This window comes from Ursus arctos, unplaced genomic scaffold (assembly GCF_023065955.2).
Source record: "Ursus arctos isolate Adak ecotype North America unplaced genomic scaffold, UrsArc2.0 scaffold_22, whole genome shotgun sequence".
Taxonomy (NCBI): domain Eukaryota; kingdom Metazoa; phylum Chordata; class Mammalia; order Carnivora; family Ursidae; genus Ursus; species Ursus arctos.
In genome coordinates this window covers 20,330,045-20,349,551 of record NW_026622897.1, presented here as the reverse complement: position 1 = coordinate 20,349,551, position 19,507 = coordinate 20,330,045, and the positions used below count along the sequence as shown (strand labels likewise).

The 19,507-nt window shown below is 55.0% G+C and overlaps 2 long non-coding RNA genes across 5 annotated transcripts; one reads left to right on the top strand and one right to left on the bottom strand.

Annotated features, from left to right (window-relative positions):
- The first annotated feature begins 597 nt into the window (after nt 1–597).
- LOC130544565 (uncharacterized) lies at nt 598–9,772 on the top strand. Its single transcript, XR_008960948.1, has 3 exons — nt 598–1,089; nt 3,037–3,190; nt 4,291–9,772. It is a non-coding gene; the product is annotated as an uncharacterized LOC130544565 (long non-coding RNA).
- A 989-nt stretch (nt 9,773–10,761) lies between these two features.
- LOC130544564 (uncharacterized) lies at nt 10,762–13,547 on the bottom strand. 4 transcript variants are annotated; one of them, XR_008960944.1, is made up of 3 exons: nt 13,392–13,547; nt 11,773–11,886; nt 10,762–11,008 (listed from the first exon to the last, which is right to left on the bottom strand). It is a non-coding gene; the product is annotated as an uncharacterized LOC130544564 (long non-coding RNA). The 4 variants fall into 4 exon arrangements; XR_008960947.1 differs by lacking the exon at nt 13,392–13,547 and adding an exon at nt 13,145–13,385; XR_008960945.1 differs by lacking the exon at nt 13,392–13,547 and adding an exon at nt 12,352–13,138.
- Nucleotides 13,548–19,507: the final 5,960 nt, after the last annotated feature.

The window sequence follows — 19,507 nt, the reverse complement described above, 5'->3', positions numbered from 1 at the left end:
GTAGGAATTCCGCATACATGGCTGTCTTTGTCATTTTTGTCTGCTCCGGGCCCCGGAAGGCAAGACGGGCGGGAGGGGAGAGGGGACAGACCAAGGGCCCAGACGGGGTTTTCGAGAAGAAGGAAGGAGCCGCTCACACATGCTTCCGGGGAGTTAGGGAGAGAAGGGCTGACGATGTTGAGGCCCGGTGTCCCAAACCTCCTGCCCTCCGTGGGCCCCTGAAGCTCAGGGCAGGGCAGCCTCGGGACCCCGGCCGGGCCTGATGGGGTCTGACCGGCTAAAGGTCAGGTCCGGAGAAAACGCTTTGAGGCTGGTGGTGTTCGCTGTTAACATAAAAATCGGAAGCCCCCCAAAGGCACGTCGCTCGGGTCCACGTGGGATTTGGCCTCCCCGCCACCCCCAGGCACAGTCACCCCAGCCTAAGCCACCACCCAGAGGCCTCCCCCGTGTCTGCTCCGGTCCTCACTGACACACCAGTGGTGGACTCGGCTGAGGGGAAATGCGTGTCCTCTTCCCGCTCTTTGTCCCCGGGACTCTCCCCCCTCTGGCTGCAGGAGGCCTGTGGAGAGGGGGCTCCCGGAGAGCGGTCCCCCAGAGCGCGGAAGCCGTGCTGCTCCTTCCCGGACGCCGCCTCTCACTGGGCTTCCACCCGACCCGAGGGCTCTCTGCGAGCTGCCTGGGGCAGGAAGTGGAGCTGGAGTCGGAACGGACTTGTTGGTTCTGTAATCTGGGGTCCGAGCAAACCCTCATGTCTCCTTCTCTGAAGCCATCCATAGTCTGACACCCCAGCACCGCCGACCCAGACGCTGAAACGCTCCGTCTCTGTGATTTGGGGGGCTTCTCCCTCCTCTCATTTGCTTCAGGGCAGCGTCTGAAGAAGACACACAGCCGTGGAAGGTCACGAACGTTTGCCTGAACTCCGAGCAGAGCCATCTGCCTGCGCTGAGCTGCTGGCCCCTGTTCTGGTCTCACGCTTGGGCCTCGCTGGGTCCCGCCAAGTCTGAGATCCATGGAGACGAGGGGCCACCTCTCTGAGTGGACCGTGTCCCTGTGAGGTCACCTGCTCCTTCAGGCGCTGCCAGAATCAAGGTGAGGAGAAGTCATCCCAGTGTCCCACAGCCCCCAAGGCATTCCCTCCTCTCCCCACGAGCGAGGTAATCCTGCCAAGGGCTTCGGGCTTCCAGATAAACCAGCCAGTGGGGAAGGTTGTTCGCAAACAACTTCTGTTTGCGCTGGCCAAGAAATCCTCCCTGAGGCCAGCCATAAAATGGGCTGGAAACTTCCTGGGAGAAAGTGGGAGCTATTTTGCGAAGGGGAGAAAGGGAACACAAAAAGAGTTGAGGAGGTCAGCAGGAATCCTGCCACAAAATGGTTTTTGTCCTGAAGTTGAATCTTGTACACAAGGAAAAGAGGTGTTAGGGGAGCTTTCTAAAGCACCAGCAGCGAGCTGGCAGAATCCCCTGCTTGTCTCCCAACCTCAAGTGAGAGCGCAAGGCTGGGCAGAGCCCCTGGGTGGGCAGAGACCCCTGGCCTGGTGGCAGCTCTTGGGACCAGTGCTGGGTGGCCCCTCAGAGATAGGGGAAGTCTGTGTGGGAACGGGAGGGAAAGCTTACCGTCTACCAGCGTCACTTGGAATCTCAAGGTCACCCCCAACCCTGTGAGCCCGGGGAGAGTGGCTGTCCCGGTACAGCCGTCCCCACCTCAGCCCCCTGCACTTCCTGCCAGCGACACACAGGACATGTAACTGCTCTTCTCATTCCTTTTATTTTTTTTTTCAATTTTATTTGTAGGGAATCTCTACGCCCCACACGGGGCTCAAACTCACCCCCGGGAATCAAGAGTTTCGTGCTCTTCCTCGAGCCAGCCAGGTCCCCCCTGGTCTTCTCCTGCTTTTAAGAACTTCCCCCCATTCTCTTAATCATAAATATTTCCCATTATGAAACCCTTGCCCCAGCTTTCCCCAGGATCACAGCCTGCCTCAGGGACAGCTTCCACCCTGTCCCCAGGCCCAGATCCCCACTGACATTGACCTCATCTGTGCCTACATTCCACAGCCAAGGGTGGTTGTGTTGTATGTCCTGTGCTGTGTTCTAGGAGAGCAATTTGACTGATTCTATTCTCCAGGATATAAATATTGTCTCCCGCCCCCAACCCCCCTACTTGTACATGTTGGGGTCCCTGTCCCAGAAGCAGACCTGGGAGAGGACCTTCAGCCCTCCATCCCCTCTGGGCTAAGTCCTAATGTTCAAGTTCACTGTCATGTGCCGCCATGACATCAGTGTAACCGGGAGGGCCCGGAATGATCCAGCGAATTTCCCACCTCATTCTGATCCTGTAGATAAGGTTCCCAGGGACCAGTCCCTTCCTCAAGGCACCAGACGTGGTTCCTGTTCATCCCTGAAGAGCAGATTGCCGTTCCCTGACCGCTGTGGTATTATCCCTACGACCCAGTCCCATCTGCTCTGAAAACCCGGGGTCACCTAGTCTCTTCCTTCTACAGAGCCCACCCTGCACAGTCCCTGTGTGATGATGCTGTCCCCACGTGCCACCCCGTAAGGCCCTGTGTGGCGTGAGGTGTCCTCCTGCCCCTGCCGTGAGAGCGTGGGACTGCTCAGGGTTGTCAGTCTCATCTGTCCACTGTCACACAGGCTGCTTTTGGCCATCTTCGTAAAGAAGGCGTGGGAATCCCTCCCTCATCGATGGGGTGGGCAGGACGTGCACACCACCCTCTCAATCCAGGGGAGGACCCACATGTCCTGGGAGTCACGAGGGTCCGCTGGCCTGGGGATCTTGCAGGGAGAGTCAGGGAGAAGCTGCAAGGGGTGCCTGGCTTTGGGCTGAGCCCAGCAGCTGGTGCTGTCCGTCTTCTTGTCGGAGCTCTTCAGAAATCACGATCAGGGGGGTTAGAGACCCCCTTCTTTTTTTTTTTTTTTCTTTAAAATTTTTATGGAAATCCCAAAGAATCTCATAGGGGACAGGCAAAAGCACAAACAAGGATATATGTTAACATATGCTTCCTCCCCCCCACCCCGCCAGATGGGTCCGAAGACGGCCTCTCAGAAATTGAGACATGGACAAGTTCACTTCTCTAAGGTGAGCTGGGGAGACACGGTGCACAGGATTCCCCCTCTTAGAACAAAACAAGACGGCCTCTCAGAAATTGAGACATGGACAAGTTCACTTCTCTAAGGTGAGCTGGGGAGACACGGTGCACAGGGATTAGAGAGAAACTGTTTCTGCAGAGGGGGCTCCCCACCCCCCCGGGACCGGCCCCTCCTGGAGCAGGACAGAGTATTGGCGATCTGTGCCGAGCAGGGCCCCGGGTGCCCTGGGGCAGAGAGCCGGAGCCCAGGCCTGGGTGCCAGGTCGCAGCTGTGCGAACCTGGCCAGGGTGCTGGCCTCAGTGTTCAAGGGCACAAAGTGGAGTGAACAGTGCCCAGCACACAGGAATCAGGGGCACAGATGGGGGTGCTCTTCATGCTCTTGCCCGGGGTCTGGTTCTGGGGGACGCTCAGATGAAAGTCATTATCCTTTGGAATCTTTGGAGCCTTCGGGCAGATGGAAAGTAAGAATAGTGTCGTGGAATGACCGCTCTGCTCTCGGGGGCTTTGTACACATTGCTGGTGAGGAAGCACAGGAGAAATAGCGTGTGTGTGAACTTGCCCTGAAGTCTCGGGGTCCAGTCTGGCCCTGCATTCAGCCTCCAGCCGAAGAGTTGGGACCGACCGTCCCTACATTCCTTGTCTCCACTTAGGATTGTTCAACTTCCCGTGGTGTGAAAGCCATATACTTTCGGTAGAAACTGTACTTGGATTTTTTCAAGAATTTAATGAATAAATGAATGAATGAATGAATGAGTGAATCCATTCATTCATTTGTTTATTTGAGAGTCAGAAAGGAGAGCCAGAGAGTGCACAGGACCCGGGGGGGGCGTGCAGAGGGAGAGAGAGAATTTGAAGCAGGTTCCACACCCCAGAAGCTGGGGTGGCTCTCACGACCCTGAGATCATGATCTGAGCTGAAATCAAGATCTGAATGCTTATCCGATAGAGCCTCCCAGGTCCGCCAAAACTGTACTTCCATTTCAAATTTGAATCTTTCCCTGGGTGGGGAGAGACACTGGGGCGAGCTCACCATAGGGGTGGAGGTGGCAGGGCCACGCTCCCAGTCAGTCCCCCTGACAGGAGGGCTGAACAGAGCCTGACAACCATTCTGTTCCTGCAATCACGCTGTAACACCTTCATGACATTCGTCACTAAATTACAGGAGATATTGGCCGCCTCTCTTGCAGCCTGCACTTATAAAGCCGGGATTCTCAGAGGCTCTGGACACCGGCGCCTCTGCCCTGCTTCCGCCGATCCTTGGAGCTGCGAGCAAACGCGGAGATGGGTCGATGCCTCCTGCTGCTGCTGCTCGTCCTGTCCTCACAGCTGGACTTCCTACAAGGTGGGCCGCTGGGGAGCGAGGGGAGGGCCGTGCGGACCGCCAGGATCCGGGTGAGTGGGGGTGCCAGCCCCGGTGAGACTTCCCCGTCGGACTCTAGATCTCGCTGTCTGTCCTGACTTACACCCAACAGGTAGCGTTACCACGGGGCTACTATTCAACCGGGGAGGCCTTATTTGTGGGGACACATGTCAATGCCTTTCTGCTTGTCACTTGGTTTTTCATAACTTCACCTCCTCCTTAAACACGCTTCGGGCTGATAGGTGTTGGTCCTCCCTTGGTGGCACCTCAGATTTCAACTCTTGGGTTATCCCATGGCATCAGGATGGCTTCTCACCCCAGATCTGGCTCCGATGTCTGGACCCATGAAGTCACGTTGTACCCAGAGGGAATGAGAAGGTTTTCCACTCACCTGCTGGGACTTGCGGGAAAGCAGGACTTGTGTCTGACTGCTCTTTGAATGGCCTGAGGAGCAAGGAAGGGCGACTGGCTTGGGATTGACCAGGTGGTTGGGAGAGGGCCAGGGGGTGTTCCTGCCGCAGCAAGGGCCTGTGTGTTTTGAACCTCCCCCGCATGCCTCTGGCCAGAGCCCCAGGGCCCAGATGTGGGGCAGAAGGGAGCAGACTGGAGAGCTGTCCCGGCGCACATGAAGAAATGGAGTCAGACACTCTATCAGTAGGAACGAAGGTGGGTCCCGTCCCATTGTGGGCACTTAGATGGGATCACGAATTATTCTTCAGCGGCTTCACCGAGTTCCCACGCGCTTGCTGACGGGCAGCCGGGCCACGGTTTGCCGAGAGCCGCGTGGGTTCCTCATCACCTTCCATGCAAACTTCTAGAATGCAGTTCCTCTACCTGCGTGTGCACGTGTGTGCATGCGTGTGTGTGCGTGTGCGTGCGTGTGTAGTTACCTAGTAAGGAACCGTTTATAGTTGATCCACACGCATAGACACGCACACACTATACAAGTGTGCTCACACGGGGTACAGTTAGTCTTGTCGTGACACTGTCACCACGAACCACGTGCTTGCACGTCCGTGTGAACTCTAACACTGAACCGATAACAGCATTCGGAAGGGTCACATGCTCGACCCTCTACAGAATGTGCGTCCACAGCTTTGATTGTATCCCCGGCTTGAGTGCAAAGTGGGCAGATCGCTGGCGTCACCGGCACCCCTGTTTCCACGGCCTCCCTCCGCCCGCGCCCTCAGCCTAGTGACAGTCGAGGTGTGACAGCCGAGGTGTGTTGGTGGTGTGCGTGCACTGGAAGACTCACAAGACGAACGATGCCAAATGAATCGAGAAAACACTCGTTTGATCTAAATGAGAATCCATCCTCCCGACCCGTGTTCCCCAGAAGCCGGATCTGAGGGCATTAGTCTGGACGGTGGTCCCAGGAGAGGCCGGCAGGGGCGTGAGGAAGGGGGACGCGGCAGGGAGCGAGCTGGTAAAGGAGGCGCCTCGAGCCAATGCGCTCTGGGCACAGGGAGCCCTGTCCTGGCAGGACGTTCTGGAGGCCAGGGTAGAGCAGGCCCCACGCTGTCCCACCCCAAGGAGAGAGAGCTGGGGAATTCACCTGCCGATTCCCCCCCTGCTCTGAGGAGAGGGACGCCTGCGGGGCCTTTGGCTCTGTAGGACCCCAGCTAGCCCCTCAGGCCCCAGGCAGGGTCGCAGGTGTCTGCATAAGCAGCCCGCAGCCTGTGCAGGGGACTCTGAGGCAGGGAAGCAGGGCGAGGCCACTGCAGTGACTCCACTGACTGTGGCTTCCTCCACACTTCCTGTCTCACCATCTGTCGCTGCACTTCTTGTATGCTGTCCTTCTTCAAAGTCAAAGCAGCCAGAACCTGCTTGCAAAGCAGAAACCACTTCCTGCCAGGCCCTCTTTTTAACCCTCCGATGGTTTCCTCTCTCGAGTAAAATTCTAGTTCTTATTGTGGCTGAAACTGTCCTGCCTGGTAAAAGTATAAGGTCAGCTACAGTTTCTTTGTGCTTTTTTTGGGGGGCGGGGGGTTCTTTGCAAAAAGGTGCTTTTATTGAAGCATGGGGACAGGATCCCGGAGCAGAAAGAGCCGCCCTGGGCTTGTGAGGAGTGACCGAGTCTCTACTTCTTAGGTAGTGGGCCAAAGGGATAGCTTCCGTCTCCAGGGACTTTGAGCGTGTTGCAAGCAAGGTCTCCGGGCCCGTGGAGGGCTGCTTTCACTCTTGTCTGTCAAACGTGAGTCATGAGACCCTTCAGATGGGGATCAGCAGGCCATGCGTTTGCAAGGTGATTGCTAACCTGTAAAGGGGGGCGTTAGCGGTTGGCAGAGGGAAGTCAGGCTGAGGAGAGCAAAGCCATCGCGGTCGCAGGGTAGAAGAAGTCCTTGAGGGAGCCGCAGGAGCCTTACCCTCTGTGAGCCTCTGAACACCTTTGACGCTTCAATCTTCAAGGCTGTGGCGGGCAGAAGGGCTCATCTCCTGTGACTTCCCCCTGCTGAAGCAGGGCGCCGACACGTCCCTGCCCCTGGTCCCCGCTGGCCCGCTGAGGGTTTACTAGGAGTCCCGCAAGGCCCAGACGCTGTGCGTGCAGGTGCTAAGGGCCGGGAGTGTCCTCGAGTGGGGAGGGTCATCTGTGGGCTTGACCCGGTGGCAGTGAAGGAGTTCTGGCCCCAGGGCAGAGACGTTGGCAAAACCAACAAAACAGGATGAAAACAGCAAGAAGAAAAGAAGCCCAAGGAAGAGTCCTCTGATGGGTGACCAAAGTCCTGGGGCCCACGCGTCTGGACCAGTCACGGGGCAGAGGCTCAGCAGCCCCGGGGGGCAGGGCCCCGAGCGGCCGGCGCCGGCCTGAGGAGGGACCCTCGGGTCTGACCCCAGAACCTCTTCCAGCTCCCTTCCGACTTCTGCCGGCCTTCCCGTCGCCTCGCCCTCTGCTGTCCTTTTCCTTCCTGGAACTGGCCACGCGGATTTTCTCTCAGAGTCTCCGCTCTGGTCCCTGTGTCTTCCTGGAACCGGTCCCCAGCTCCTCCCAGGTGTTTAAAGAGTCAGCTTTTCTTCTTCCTTTAATTTGCTCCTGTGTGAGCTTCAGTGACCCCTGAGGGCCCTTCTCTGACGGCTTGTGTGAAGGAACAGCCCCACGGGCCCCACCCGCCGGTCACCGTGCTCAGGCCGGGCTCTGCCTCTGTCCCAGGACCTGCCATCCTCTTCCTCACTTGTCCTTTGCCAGCCACTCCCCCGATGTATTGGCTGCCCTAAGGAAAGAAGGGACATGCGTGTCTCCTTCCCTCCCTCTGATCTCCTCCTACCCCCTCCACCCCTGGGAGTCGAGAGTCCTCCCAGGTATGAGCCAAGCACTCAGAAATTCCTTGCTAGTCTGAGTTGTGCCTTCTGGGTCACAAGCTGCACTCTGCACCGCTGTCCCCCTGCCAGCCCTGGGAAGGAGAAGAAGCCTCTGAATCCCTATGGGGCCAGATGCCTGCCTTGATCCTAGCACAGGGGGACACAGGGCCAGGCTGAACTGTGCCTCCCCCAGCAAGGCTGCCCCCTTGCTCCTGATGCTGTGACTTGTGTAAGAGCTAAGATTCCTCAGCCTGCCCCCCCAGAATCCTCAGGCCACTGAGTTCATGTGTGAGGACGGACAGGGACCAGGGATCAGGTCCCCTGCTGCCCTCAGGATGGAGCAGAGCAGAATGGCCACAGCTGAAGCTAGACACCTGGGTTGCTGACCCGCGACGGACACGTAGACGTGGATACGTCCTGAAGGCTCTAAGTGAGGCCCCAGCACAGGCCTGTGGACAAGCTCTCCACTGTCCCAGGTGTGAGTCAGGCAGCTGCACACATGACAGGTGGCACATGCCATTTTCTGGGTTTTCCTCCCTTGTCTTTCTTGTTTTGTTTTGTTTTGTTTTGTTTTTAGGAAGTAGAAACCTTGTACATACAGGCACAGTTCCCACTCTAAACTGTTTCTCCTTCTATCTGTTCATTTGCGGAGGGCTGCTAATGGCTAAGTTTGGAATCAATGGGCCTTTGCTTTGGTAAAGTCATTCCCCGTATGAGAAAATCAGTCTCTCACATGAAAGAAGAAATTTCCAGGAAAGAGCGTTCATCGGCCCAGTCAGGTGTCCACCACTTTTACCATCAGCTCAGACCAGAGGAGAGAGTCTTGTAAGCGTCACATGGTTTGGCCCTCGAGAAGGGGTGTCTACCCCGACTCTCCCACCCAGCCCACGGCGAGTTGTGAGCCTACGTGTGACCCGTGAATACAGAGGCAGCTCCGGCCATCCTGAGACCATGACCAGGGGATAACCAAAGTTATAACGCATGTTTTTCTGAGGAGGACAACTTCAGGAGTAAATGAATCTTCCAGTGGCTGAGAAAACTGCCTCCCGGGGAAGGACCAGGACACGTGAGCACGTGTGCGCTTAGCGTCAGAGCGTGGGCGGTGTCCGTTCAAGGGCGCCCAGGGAACCGAACCCACATCTGTTGTCCGGTGTTCCCCGCTGAGCCCGACTGAACCTGGGGTGCACCGCTAACGTTTTTAGCTGCATCGCCTGCATCAAAACTCATGAATAATTTGCAGGTGCACAGGGGAGCCCTGGGAGAAGGTGGTTTGGGGGACACACCGGGGTGTCTATGAGGAAGGGAGCCAGGGAGATAGCAGTGACATTTCTGATGCTGTCCAGCCCTCATGGATGGTTTTGAGTTGAAAAGGTTCAGAGTCCGCCACCCCAAAATATGTCATTTGACACAGGACCATTTTGAGGTGAAAGTCATTTCTAAGATGCAGATACAAGAAAAGCTCGTGGGCGGCCTCTCTCCGCCAGGGAGGGCAGGTGGACGCTGGGTCACCGGGCGCAGCTCTAGACGCCAGCCCGGAGGAATCTTCATAACCTTCTGTACTAAGTAGCCTTGCCATTCCTGTCTCCATAGAGTTACCTTCCCATATTTTGCCACCTCTGAACGTATAAACCCCTTTCCTGTTGTCACTTCTGCACAAAATGTTTCCTCCTTGTCTAAATGTTGTAGATGAGCCCGTTGTGGTTGCTCAGCACGGGTGAACCCCGCGTGTGGGTGTGAGCGATGTGTGTGTGAACACGCTGTCTGCATGTCTTCCTCCTCATCTGCCTTTTCCCAGTCTAGAAGCTCGGGGGATCCAACGCTCTTCCTCCCTACAGAGTCCTGTGAGGAGAGGAGCCGCAGGCAGAAGTGGGGGGACGCTGTTGCCACAAAGGGATGCTGGACAGGGCAGGGCTCATGGGTGCGGACGGACTATTACCAGTGCAGCTGGTCGCCCTCAGGACAGCATGTGACGGACACTCAGGGGGACCAGTGCTCTCCTGACAGTTGGCTGCTTGGGGAGAATGAGGACATGACACCATTGACAGGCATATGGTGGTTCGGGGGGGGGGGGGCACAGCAAGAGACCTCTGAGACCCCGGGGACAGGCCCTTGAGACACGCTGGGCTCCAACCTCCGTGTGGGAGAGGCCGAAAGGGTGGGAGTGGGATCTCTAGTCAGGTCCCATGTTTCACTTTTAATCAGTGTGTGGTGCTCGGTAGTCCTCATTAGCTGGGTCATTCTTTCCTTTGGAACAGGTCAAGTGTGGGTGCAGGTCAAGGAGCCTGAACAGTGGGGGCAGGGTGGGGCTGGGGGGAAGGAACAAGGCTCCATCCACTGTGTTCATCAGAACATCTGAATTTTCTCTTGGGCACACCAGATTGCATGGCAGATTGCAAAATTACATTTTTTACAAATTGTTTGGGGCCAAGTAATAGTGGAATGCGGGCAGAAACTATGTACAACACTTTGATTTCCGGCTATAAAAGCCCCCGTGTGCCTCTCCAGGCTTACTTCCCCTTCTGTAGAGAGCCTGGAGACTCTGTTGAAGAGAGCGGCATAAAAAGTTGAAAGGAGCTGGGATCTCTAAATAATCACTACCACCTTGATGAGCTGTGAAGTGGATTAGCAATCACTTTTTAAAAATTGCTTTAAGACCCCAACATTTCAGAGTTTTTTGTTACAGTTTGCCTCCTCCAACTCGTACATCGTTTATCGTTTACGGCCAACTCATTCCCTATGCTTTTCAGCTTCTGAGGACTCTCCTTCTTCCTTCAGCTGGCTGCTTCCAGAACACGCAGAATCACAGACCCCATAGTCTCCCACTGACCCTGTCTTTTTAAAAGGGAAATAAGCATGACTCGTGATTAGGGCCTTGAAAGGAAGAAGGCATGCTTGGACCTACCCATGCCCACCACTCTTCACCCCAATTGGACTTTAGAGACTCTCCCGCTAGCATCTCACAATGAAGGAAAGAAAAGAACAACGAGGCTTGGCACAGAACTAGTTTATGACTTCTTTATAGGGAGCTGTACTCCGTGCACAATAGTGGTAAGGATCGTGAGACTTGAAACATGTGTTGAATCCGCGTCCTCCATCAGGTCAGGGCAAAGCTGGGCTCCATCTTTAGAACTTGTTGCAGAAAGTTGAGTCACTGCAACATTTCTCCTCCAAAGCAACATCCTTATTAAAGATCGTCATAGGGAAACACACACTGGTGCAACCTTGGTATCCATACGAAAGGATGTCATCTAGGAGAGGCAGGGAGGGGGCAAGTGAGACCCCAGAGCCTGGGTTGCAGACCCACAGCTGTGGGGTCCAGCACGTCCTGGCTTGCAGTGCTCAATTAATATTGCTGAAAGGATCAGTGGGTCATGGCATCAACAAATTTATCAAGGAACGAGGAGAAAATGGAACTTTCCATCAAGGACTCCTGCTCTCCGGTAGGGAGGAGTATGCGCCTCCCAGGATTGAGATACTTGAGATAGGAACCCATAGTGGGCTCTCGTAGGATAGCCCTGGGGGCTCTGTGTCCTAGGATTCAGTCCGCTGCACACAGGAAAGGGCAGGAAGGGGTGAATAGAAATTGCCCTAATCACCCTCCCCACGGCTCTTCCCCTACCTCTACCCACCCTGCTCCCCAAAACTCTACCACACTGAGGTCTCACTCAGTGGGATGTTAGCTGCCCTTCCTGTCACCCCAGGAGCTATCAGAAGATCCTGTCTCTTCTCTTACAGATACCGGCCCAGTTAGGGGTCTATGGCAGTCGAGTAGCAGAACCAGATGACACAGATTCACAAATTTAGTTGAAAATAGAAAATCAACCCCTGTGAATACTGATGATACTCCCAGGGTTCCTAAGATCCCAGTGCCCTGGGTCATAGAGTCACCTTGCCTTGTCCTGGGGGCCCTGGCTCCATGTGGTCCCGTGGGGGTCCTAACCCAACCCTGAATGCCCTCCTAGCATCCAACTTCACGCAAAGGTCGCCCAGGAGACTTCTTAGGCCCCCCTACCTTTATAGACTTTCCTCAGGAAGCACTGCTGGTAGCGTTTAGCCTGGCAGACACTTTTCCCAGTCTCGCAAACCCCGCTGGCGTTGAATCGTTGACACTGGAAACATTGTAGAGCTGGAAAGTGAAGACCGGCATGATGAGGCTGTCCGGGCTCTGCCTTCCCCCAGGTCAGGAGAGAGCACACCCTCTGGGCCACGGGCAGCCTGGACAGTGGCCGGTTCCCAGGCCCGATAAGGTGGCTGAAAACGGGATTTCTAGGTGCTTGGCTCATACCTGGGAGGACTCTCGACTCCCAGGGGTGGAGGGGGTAGGAGGAGATCAGAGGGAGGGAAGGAGACACGCATGTCCCTTCTTTCCTTAGGGCAGCCAATACATCGGGGGAGTGGCTGGCAAAGGACAAGTGAGGAAGAGGATGGCAGGTGCTGGGACAGAGCAGAGCCCGGCCTGAGCACGGTGACCGGAGGGTGGGGCCCGTGGGGCTGTTCCTTCACACAGGCCGTCAGAGAAGGGCCCTCAGGGGTCACTGAAGCTCACACAGGAGCAAATTAAAGGAAGAAGAAAAGCTGACTCTTTAAACACCTGGGAGGAGCTGGGGACCGGTTCCAGGAAGACACAGGGACCAGAGCGGAGACTCTGAGAGAAAATCCGCGTGGCCAGTTCCAGGAAGGAAAAGGACAGCAGAGGGCGAGGCGACGGGAAGGCCGGCAGAAGTCGGAAGGGAGCTGGAAGAGGTTCTGGGGTCAGACCCGAGGGTCCCTCCTCAGGCCGGCGCCGGCCGCTCGGGGCCCTGCCCCCCGGGGCTGCTGAGCCTCTGCCCCGTGACTGGTCCAGACGCGTGGGCCCCAGGACTTTGGTCACCCGTCAGAGGACTCTTCCTTGGGCTTCTTTTCTTCTTGCTGTTTTCATCCTGTTTTGTTGGTTTTGCCAACGTCTCTGCCCTGGGGCCAGAACTCCTTCACTGCCACCGGGTCAAGCCCACAGATGACCCTCCCCACTCGAGGACACTCCCGGCCCTTAGCACCTGCACGCACAGCGTCTGGGCCTTGCGGGACTCCTAGTAAACCCTCAGCGGGCCAGCGGGGACCAGGGGCAGGGACGTGTCGGTGCCCTGCTTCAGCAGGGGGAAGTCACAGGAGATGAGCCCTTCTGCCCGCCACAGCCTTGAAGATTGAAGCGTCAAAGGTGTTCAGAGGCTCACAGAGGGTAAGGCTCCTGCGGCTCCCTCAAGGACTTCTACCGTGCGACCGCGTTGGCTTTGCTCTCCTCAGCCTGACTTCCCTCTGCCAACCGCTAACGCCCCCCTTTACAGGTTAGCAATCACCTTGCAAACGCATGGCCCGCTGATCCCCATCTGAAGGGTCTCATGACTCACGTTTGACAGACAAGAGTGAAAGCAGCCCTCCACGGGCCCGGAGACCTTGCTTGCAACACGCTCAAAGTCCCTGGAGACGGAAGCTATCCCTTTGGCCCACTACCTAAGAAGTAGAGACTCGGTCACTCCTCACAAGCCCAGGGCGGCTCTTTCTGCTCCGGGATCCTGTCCCCATGCTTCAATAAAAGCACCTTTTTGCAAAGAACCCCCCGCCCCCCAAAAAAAGCACAAAGAAACTGTAGCTGACCTTATACTTTTACCAGGCAGGACAGTTTCAGCCACAATAAGAACTAGAATTTTACTCGAGAGAGGAAACCATCGGAGGGTTAAAAAGAGGGCCTGGCAGGAAGTGGTTTCTGCTTTGCAAGCAGGTTCTGGCTGCTTTGACTTTGAAGAAGGACAGCATACAAGAGGTGCAGCGACAGATGGTGAGACAGGAAGTGGGGAGGAAGCCACAGTCAGTGGAGTCACTGCAGTGGCCTCGCCCTGCTTCCCTGCCTCAGAGTCCCCTGCACAGGCTGCGGGCTGCTTATGCAGACACCTGCGACCCTGCCTGGGGCCTGAGGGGCTAGCTGGGGTCCTACAGAGCCAAAGGCCCCGCAGGCGTCCCTCTCCCTGGAGCAGGGGGGAATCGGCAGGTGAATTCCCCAGCTCTCTCTCCTTGGGGTGGGACAGCGTGGGGCCTGCTCTACCCTGGCCTCCAGAACGTCCTGCCAGGACGGGGCTCCCCGTGCCCAGAGCGCATCGGCTCGAGGAGCCTCCTTTACCAGCTCGCTCCCTGCCGCGTCCCCCTTCCTTCAAGCCCCTGCCGGCCTCTCCTGGGACCACCGTCCAGACTAATGCCCTCAGATCCGGCTTCTGGGGAACACGGGTCAGGAGGATGGATTCTCATTTAGATCAAACGAGTGTTTTCTCGATTCATTTGGCATCGTTCGTCTTGTGAGTCTTCCAGTGCACGCACACCACCAACACACCTCGGCTGTCACACCTCGACTGTCACTAGGCTGAGGGCGCGGGCGGAGGGAGGCCGTGGAAGCAGGGGTGCCGGTGACGCCAGCGATCTGCCCACTTTGCACTCAAGCCGGGGATGCAATCAAAGCTGTTGACGCACATTCTGTAGAGGGTCGAGCATGTGACCCTTCCGAATGCTGTTATCAGTTCAGTGTTAGAGTTCACACGGACGTGGAAGCACGTGGTTCATGGTGACAGTGTCACGACAAGACTAACTGTACCCCGTGTGAGCACACTTGTATAGTGTGTGCGTGTCTATGCATGTGGATCAACTATAAATGGTTCCTTACTAGGTAACTGCACACACACGCACACGCACACACACTCATGCACACACGTGCACACGCAGGTAGAGGAACTGCATTCTAGAAGTTTGCATGGAAGGTGATGAGGAACCCACGCGGCTCTCGGCAAACCGTGGCCCGGCTGCCCGTCAGCAAGCGCGTGGGAACTCGGTGAAGCCGCTGAAGAATAATTCGTGATCCCATCTAAGTGCCCACAATGGGACGGGACCCACCTTCGTTCCTACTGATAGAGTGTCTGACTCCATTTCTTCATGTGCGCCGGGGACAGCTCTCCAGTCTGCTCCCTTCTGCCCCACATCTGGGCCCTGGGGCTCCGGCCAGAGGCATGGGGGGGAGGTTCAAAACACACAGGCCCTTGCTGCGGCAGGAACACCCCCTGGCCCTCTCCCAACCACCTGGTCAATCCCAAGCCAGTCGCCCTTCCTTGCTCCTCAGGCCATTCAAAGAGCAGTCAGACACAAGTCCTGCTTTCCCGCAAGTCCCAGCAGGTGAGTGGAAAACCTTCTCATTCCCTCTGGGTGCAACGTGACCTCATGGGTCCAGACATCGGAGCCAGATCTGGGGTGAGAAGCCATCCTGGTGCCACGAGATAACCCAAGAGTTGAAATCTGAGGTGCCACCAAGGGAGGACCAACACCTATCAGCCCGAAGCGTGTTTAAGGAGGTGAAGTTATGAAAAACTAAGTGACAAGCAGAAAGGCATTGACATGTGTCCCCACAAATAAGGCCTCCCCGGTTGAATAGTAGCCCCGTGGTAACGCTACCTGTTGGGTGTAAGTCAGGACAGACAGCGAGATCTAGAGGCCGACGGGGAAGTCTCACCGGGGCTGGCACCCCCACTCACCCGGATCCTGGCGGTCCGCACGGCCCTCCCTCGCTCCCCAGCGGCCCACCTTGTAGGAAGTCCAGCTGTGAGGACAGGACGAGCAGCAGCAGCAGGAGGCATCGACCCATCTCCGCGTTTGCTCGCAGCTCCAAGGATCGGTGGAAGCAGGGCAGAGGCGCCGGTGTCCAGAGCCTCTGAGAATCCCGGCTTTATAAGCGCAGGCTGCAGTAGCAGCCAATGGCAGCCCAGCGAAGGCTCACTGCCCCAGGGTACAGAGGGGACAAAGTGCCTCAGGAGTCAGGGCCCTGCCTTCCCCCCAGCGATCTCGGCGTAGCTCACTCTACTGGCTTGACCGAGGGAGCCAAGTTGGATAAGAGGACATCGCTCCTTGTATCTCAATTTCCCAGTTGTAAATGGAATAAGAAAGCCTGACCTACGTAGTCTCGGCATTTGAGATTCAAGTGAATTAGGGAATATGTCCCCATCTAAAGAAGTTGGCCATAATTAAGGGAAGTACTGAAGAACGGTGTGAAAAAACATACCACCCTATTCCAGATTCTCTCCTAGTCCATAAACACAGAGAAATGAACACATGCTTAGACTTTTGGGAAGTGCAGGCCAGAACACAACAGCACACAATAGAGTTTGGTGCAGGGTTGTCTCATTTCTTAGAAATAAAACACATCTGCATTGTTTTGTCATGTTTGGCCAAAAGGGGCAGAGGAAAGTATTTCTCCTCTAATCTTTAAGAGCTATGCTACAAGTAACCCATACTTGGTTTTCTTTCTTTCTTTTTTTTTAAACTTACCATTTCTTTTTTAAGTAATCTTTTCTCTTCGGGATGCTAGGTTATAGCAGGTGGAGGGATCCCTTCCCAGAGGAAGAACTACACACCCACCCCACCCAGTGAAACACTCCTAAAAGGTGAAAAATAGTTTTAAAACCATCATTTCAAAACTCTGGGAATAGCCCTAAAGACATCGAGCAAGTTCAAACAGGGGCGCCCTTTCTGCCCCAGGGCCCTGTTGAAATCACGGAGCCGTTAGCCGGTAATGAGTGGAGCCTCACAGTTGGCTTGAAGCCCCAGAGGCGGAGAGCCTAACAGAGGGAAGAGGGAAAGAGCCAGTTCTGGAATGTCCTGCTAAACCACCCTCCCTGGGTCCCAGGGCGTGTGCACGCAGCTGACCCTCTGTGGGGAGACAGCAGACGTTTTTCCCTACGGGCAAGTCAACTTCATGACAAATGTCCAGACAAGTCACGAAATACAGTCAAGAAAACAACCACCCAGAGCACTGGGAGGTGGGACGAAAGAGCAGGAATTGCTCCCCAAAGTTGCTACCATAGTTGACCTCCAATGTCCAGTTGCATCCCAGAAAGGCCCCAGGCACGTGGGACCCACACTCAGGACAGAAGTGGTGCTGGAAACAGTCTGTGAGGGGGGTGGGGGGATGTTGGTAAAGGGTTCAGACGCTCAGTGACGAGCAGACTCCCTGCTGACGAACTAGTGTGAGCCTGGTGACTGCCGTTAACGCTGCGTGGTGTGCTTGACATCTGACGTGGGGAAAGCTGAACGTGCCCTCCCCGGAGCGGGAGAGCGAGGTTCTTGTCTCACTCTCGTGGACAATGGACAAGACCTTCGTGGAAGGAATCTCGTGGACAATGGAGAGTGAGGAAAGCAATAGAGCTTTATTAAGCAAGGCTATAGAAAAAGCTCTTCAGAGTGAGAGGGGTCCTGACAGGGTTGCCACTGAGGGCTTTTAGGGTTGGTATTTATTTGAGAGAGAGAGAGAGAGAGCACAAGCAGGGGGAGAGGGAGAGCAGGGAGCCCGATGCGGAACTCGATCCCAGGACCCTGAGACCATGACGTGAACCAAAGGCAGATGCTTAATCCATGGAGCCACCCAGGTGACCCCCAACTTAAATCTTTTCACTTCTGTGCTGGCAGCACCAGTGGTAATAACATCTTTAATGGCTTTTTTCTTTTTAGGGTCCGGTTATTTTCTGTGGACCACAGGAGACTGTCATAAGACTCCTGCCTCGGACACCTAGGGCAGGGGTCTGGAGTGTTCCCTTATCTCTGGTTTCCTTACTCTCTGCATTTTTGGGATTTCTGTGAGGCTGATCATGTGGGCCCCTATCTGTCTCTCCCTATCTAGCCCGGCCTATCCCTCACTCATCACCACACACACAACAAAGGTAATCGTGCCAAGGGATTAATTAGCTTGATGTGGTCATCATTTCACAAAGTATGAAATCATTACTTTGTACCCCCTTAAATAGATATCATTTTATTGTCCATTATCCCTCAGTAAAGCTGGGGGAAAGACCCTTGTGGTGAGACAGCCGGATGTCTGATTTAACCAAGGTGGCCAAGCAGCCCTTATGGGTGTGTTCAGCAACTGAAGGGACCCGACAGCTCCTCCGATAGCAACGAGGAGATAGACGTATGAAAGAGAACCGAATGGAAATTCTGGAGTTGATAAGGTCAGCTTCCATGAAAAAGTCACCAGAGGGGTCGCGGTACCTTTGACCGGCTGAAGAAGGAACCAGAGATGTTAAACAGGTTGATAGAGACTATGCGATCTGAGGATAAGGAGAAAAGCATTAGAATGAACAGCACCTCAGAGGCATGCGGGCACCGTCAGGCCCCCACCCAGACGCATGTGGAAGAATCAGGAGGGGAGAGAAAGGAGCGGAAAACATGGCCGTAGACACAACGGCTGAAGACGCCCCGGACAGGATGGAAAACATGAATGTCCACCTCAGGGATGGTTAGCTTTACACGTCCCCTTGGGGAGGCTCTGTCCTCAGTTACTGAGTCAAACGCTAGTCCAGGTGTCCAGCCAAAACAGTGTCCTGGAGGAGAAGATACTCTGCCCAAAGACTGCTCCGTGTCCAGACTGCAGGTGGCTGGCCTAACATGTGACCTGTCAACCCTTGTGATCACGTGACTCCATTTCTGAAAATAAATCTGAAAATAAATCTCCGATCTGAAAATATAAATCTGAAATATATATATATGTGCATACTAGTGCGCATAGATATGTGTGTCTGTGTGTCTGTGACAGGGTGGCTTGCAGACGTGTCCGAGTCCCAACCCCTGGGACTGGCAAATATTGTCCTGCAGAAAGGGGGTAAACAGATGTCATTAAGGACCTGGAGATGCGGCCATGAGACTGGATTTTCTGCCTGGGACTCGAGTGAGCACAAGGGTCTTTATGGGAGGAAGACAGATCGGTTCATCCGTAGTGGGGAATGTGGTGAGGGAGGCAGAAGTTGGGGCGATGGGAGGCGGTCATAAGCCAAGGAATGCCAGCAGCCTCCCGGAGCTGAAAGAAGCAAGGAAAGGATTTTTCCCTCAGAAGCTCCAGAAGGATCTGGCACTGCTCACATCTGGATTTTAGCGACATGAGACTCATTTTAGATTTTCCGATTTCTGGAATACTAAGAGAATAAGTGTGTGTTGGTTTAACCCACTAAGCGGTGGTAGGTTTTTCAGGAGCAACAGGAAACCAAAACAGATCTTCCTTGACATCCAATGAAGTTACACCCCAGCAAACCCATCTTGGGTCACAAAATCCAAAGTCAAGAGACCATTGAATACACACCTCACCAACTAACTATCATCACGTGGCCTGGCCCACTGTTGACCCTCAGAACACTCACAGCAGCCCATAGCTGGGCAAAATCATCGACGTGAGCCCATTTTATACCAGAGTCCAATGTCTCCTGTAATTTTCTGAAGAATGTCATGAAGGTGTCACAGCGTGATTGCAGGGACAGATGGTTGTCAAGCTTTGTGGTCGCCCTCCTGTCAGCGGGGCTGACTGGGAGCATGGCCTGCCACTTCCACCCCCATGGAGAGCATGTCCCAGTGCCTCTCCCCACCCAGGGAAAGATCCAAATTTAAAATCTAAGTACCATTTGGGGGACCTGAGTGGTTCAGTCAATTAATGGTCCAACTCTTGATTTCAGCTCAGGTCATGATCTTAGGGTCGTGAGAGTGACCCCAGTGCCTTGGTGCATGCTGAGTGTGGAGCCCGCTTGAGATTCTCTCTCTTCCTCTCCCCCGGCCCCTCCCCCTGTTCCCATACATGCTCTGGCTCTTCTCTGACTCTCAAATAAATAATAAATAAAATATTAAAAAAAAAAACAACCAAGTACAGTTTCTACCGAAAATATATGGCTTTCACACCACGGGAAGTTGAACAATCCTAAGTG